The following is a 4,862-nucleotide window of genomic DNA, read 5'->3' as shown; positions in this document are numbered from 1 at the left end:
TGCTCGTATCAGAGTCTTTTTGATATGCCCTAGAGAGGGTGTTTCGGGTCGATGAGTGGTTCAGAGAGTAAACTATCTTTAAACCGGTTCATTTGAATCAGTTTTGTAAAAAAATAACAAAAAAAAAAAAAACACAAAAACAATACCGCTACAAGCCAATATGCCCTACTGGCGTATCACCTTGTATCAATATTTTGAACCTTACCTAGGTAAGTGTTCCCAAGAAAGATTTACCCAGTAAGTGCATTTATCCATGTTTTTTTATTTCCCGTTTAAATTAAGCAATAATCATTTTAACCATAAAAATCCATTATTAAAAGGGGAATTTTTGTCTTATTCATGTGGCGGGTGAAAAAGTTATTTACCCACCTAGGAGATGAGTATCATTTACTCAGGAAAGTGATACCCAGAAAAATAAACTTTCCTTATCTGCACATTAATCTGAAAAAAGAACATAAATTTCTTAAACAATGGGAGTCAAAACCCCATTAACCAACTTTTTCCCTCTCAAAATCCAATAAAAGAATGCCCCCTTACTGAATGCTGCTGCCAGCAGCCTGCAGCAATGCCAAGATGGGTGAGCACTGAACAGAGATGTTGAGGCATGGTTAGAACTTAGAACCATCCTGGCCCATATAGTGTATATATCAATGGGCTTTCCGGTTCAGTGGCCTTGCTTGGGTCCATTTTGAGGCTGGGTTATGTTTTAATGTGCCTTAAAGGCCATATTCCTTGCCAACTCGTACATGACCTATACTACTTTTGGCACGTAAACAGATGATGTGGCCCATCCATCTGTAGGGATTTCCATTTCCCCAAGCTCACTTTCCACCCCAACCCTATATTCCTCCTTGTATTTGGCTTTTCTCTGAATAATACTGGCTGTTTAGGCTGTGTTTGGTTTGAAAGAAAAAGAAGGAAAGGGAAAAGAAAGCAAGAGAAACTTTTCTCTGCCTCTTCCTCTCATTTCTGGCTTTGCCTTCCCTTCCCTACTTTTCTTTCAAACCAAGCACAGCTTAAGGGTTCAGATAAAGAGTAAAGAAACGTACATAACATTCAGATTTCAAGTACTTAACAAACTGTCCCAAACAAGAACTCATTTAAGCGACGTGGCAAGTGTTGAAGTTTGATGTATGGACAGTGGTTGGTAAAGCGAATGCGACCTTTTGCCCCAAAGCATCTTGGCAGTGGCAGTGGAAGATTCCTGGAGCATTTAGACTTTCACTAAGCTACCTGATAGCTTGGGAAGTTTCCAACTAAGACATGCCCAACCGGCCCAACACAAATTTTCCATGGGCTTCGTTTTCATTTAGGCCTTTTAATAGCCCGCCCCAACTGGAGCTCTTCCCATCTTTTATAATATATTTACCCTATGTAAATACGTACATTATGTATCTATGCAATGTACATGTTTACATTATGATTATGTTTGGCTCGAAAGGAAAAGTAGGGAAATTTATACAAATTTACCTTTTTCTTTTTTTTTCCTATCTTTTCCTTCAAACCAAACATAGTTTATTTATCAATATATTATGTACACTATTAGATTTATATAGATTAGATTGATGAAACAGGATTTATGTAACCAATCCCATATAGTTGAGAATTTGAATAAAGCATGATTGATGATGGTGATGAACTGATGATGACTATTATGTACACTTTAGGTTATATTTGTAATATGTATATTATGATTAATCTGGACCACATTCAGATGTGAATCCAATGCATCAATCCATTAAGCCCAACCTGAGTTGTGTTTGGCTTTAGCTTTGGGCTGGTCTTGGGTTGGACAAGTAGGGCTTTGATGTTATGTTGAGCTGGGCTGCTCTTGTGTTGGCTCTTCCATATTGCAACGCTGCACATGGCAGACGCACTCCCCTATTGTCATAATCGCAGCCCCTACTGTCAATAACTTAATTCTTTCTTTAATTGTTCTAAGCTGCTCTTAAGAGTTAAAATAAGTAATAAGCAGGTGATTAAGGCCGCATCTAAGGGTGGATTTGATCTGAGCCCAGCCGAATATTTGGTTATTCGAGTTTGGCTTGTCAATAAATTAGTAGGTTCAAGTTCGAGCTCGAGTTTGATTTGAGCAAGAGACCTAAACTTGAATTTGACTCAAGTCAAAAGTTTGCAAGTTTGTACTCAACTCGGCTTGCGCTTGATTGTGAGTCAAACATTTTATAAAAGTAATACACACATATATATAATTATTTTTTATTTGACATATAAAAAATTAAAAATAATAAAAATAGTTATATATTAGGCGTGAAGCTTGAATTAGACTAAATCAAACTCGAAAACTTGTGAAAAACTCGACTCTTGACCACCCCTAACTACAATCTTTTCTTCCCTCCACTACAGTAACAAAACGATGTCGTAGGAAAAAAAAGTTCTCTTGGAAATTCCTTCTGTATAACTCTTCTTTTGCTTGAGAATTCCTTCTTCACAATTATTTCTTTATTAGTCTTGATAGTTTATAAGAAAATTGAAGTCTTTGATACGAACATGCTGTTCTCATCTGTCATGTCCATTTTGTGGCAAATATTAAATTGTCTAATCAAAGGTAATGCCTATGTTGAAATACTCCCATAATCAAGGCCCACCATTTAGAGCGCCTCCATCATAGACAATTTCTACACGAAGGGGATGTTCTCTTTTCGGATTTTGAGAGGGGGAAATTTGGTCAATGGGATTTTGGTTCCTATTGACCAAGAACCCTATGTTCGGACCAAGGAAAGTTTATGAATAAGTGATACCTATTTTCTAGATGGATAAATAACTTTTTCACATAGGAGGAAAGTTGTTAACACTTGAATGGAACAAAAAAAACCCTTTTAATAATTGATTTTTATGAGTAAAATGGTCGTTACCTTATTTACATGAAAAATAAAAGAACATGGGTAAATGTACTTACCCGGATAAAATGTCTCCTAAGAAAAACTTACCCTAATAACTGCATTTAACTGAATAAATAACTTATCGAGAAACGAACAAAACCCAAAAATCAACATGATGAAATGGTTTCTACTATTAACGTTCCAAGTTCTACAGTAGGAATTGAATTATCAGGTTGTAAAATACTCAAGAACAGAACAGTCCCGCGGCAGGCTTACTTTTGGCCCTGCTAATCCTTATTCTAGGGCCTATCTAAGGGTGGGCCCCCATTTTCTGTGAAGCAAAACAATAAGCTGGGTGTTGTGGCGTTGTGGGGGCCCAGGCCGGTTTATAGGTCTTGGCATAGTTGGCCCTAGACCCCAAGATATTGGGTTGATGGAATATATTCGCCAACCAATGCCGTTGGAGAAATGGTACTAAAAGATTTATAATGGGCCCACCAAGTCTGTAGGGCGCAGAATTCCAAAAATTGCATTATGTGACGTCTACTTGCTTTCGTCGTATCCTTTGTTTTCCTAATACGGATTATTGGATATTATGTAATGCTAGTTATCTGATCGGGTCACTAGTATCAACCTATCTTTGCCACGTAAAGGGATCCTATGGATGATCTAGACCCACCATTACATAGGGAGCTCACTAGGCCATTTTGAAGCTTCATGTGCATGAGACGTTAGTATGGATTTGAGGTAAAAGAATAATTTCAATCTATTTTTTTAAGGGTAATAGGTATCCTATATACTTCCGGGGTAGTGATAAATAGGTATTCTAAACTTTTAGTTGTAACACTTGAGTGAATTCAGATCTATGCCCCAGCACGGGGTGCCCCACAACATCCCACAGTGCATTCCTGCCTTGTATTGGAAATATCTCCTGATGATGACATCATTGGGTCTGGTATTATCATGTTCTCAATACACAGTGGCGTGCACTGTGGGACATTGTGGGGTGCAGATATGAACTCTACTTAAGTAATTTGAATTCTCAAAAATAGACACTTGGGTTCATCCCTTATTATTTCATCAATTAAACATTATATAATGTCAAAAATACTCTTTGGTAACAGAATATCTCCCCATGATCATATTTTTACATGGGCAACAATAAAATATTCAAATTTTCTGACAATAGCATTTTCTGGTGATGATTTTACTCTGTAGAAAATTCTTGTATCGATTAATAGAGAAATGCAGCAAAAATATTAAAAACTTTGAAGAAAGTTGTTAAGAAATTTCACAATTTTTTTAGTAACATTTCTCAAATTTCTGTTTCTTTTATATGTTCAAATCAAACATAGCCTTAGGCCTTAGAGTATGAAACGATCCAAATATGGCACTCCTCACGTGCAGAAGCCCGAGTCCAAAGTTAGTAATGGTTTGCATCGGCAATGTGCAGACACTATTAAATGTAGTCTATATTCTATAGAAACATGCTTTAATTTCGAGGTTAAATTTAAAATTGGATTCAAGCCCACAATAGTCTAATTGTGGCAGGATCTACCATCTATGTCTATAGGGTTTAATGATTTTCCCGTTGCACTTGGGTCTCATTGTTTTTAGTTTTGTGTTTTGTAAAGTAATTTATAGAAAAAGAGAATAATTCTCAAAGCAATGTAGTTGACAAATACGACGACGAAACAAACAATGGCTAACCAAATTGGGATGTTAGAAAGATGACCACCTTTTTGTTTCGGAAAATTTTCCTGACTAAAATATTTAAACCATATTTTTGACATTTCTACTATAGAAACTTTGTTTTCATCGATATATAAAAAAAGGCCTGATGGGTTTGTAAGATTGGATTAAAAAAATAAATAAAAAAAGCATGCTTGCAACCCAATTCATTTGCCAAAAGGCCGAAAATTTGATTATTACTTGATTTAGTGGGTTGGGTGAAATGGGCTTGTTCTGGGTGTTGTGATGGGCAATGTTGGATCCAAATCCACCCAAGATGTCATATGCTGC

The sequence above is a fragment of the Nelumbo lutea genome, chromosome 5, assembly GCF_056320005.1.
Source record: "Nelumbo lutea isolate HS-2025 chromosome 5, American lotus-T2T, whole genome shotgun sequence".
In the NCBI taxonomy this organism is placed as follows: Eukaryota; Viridiplantae; Streptophyta; class Magnoliopsida; order Proteales; family Nelumbonaceae; genus Nelumbo; species Nelumbo lutea.
The sequence above is the reverse complement of the archived record's forward strand: the minus strand, read 5'-3'. Positions refer to the sequence as shown.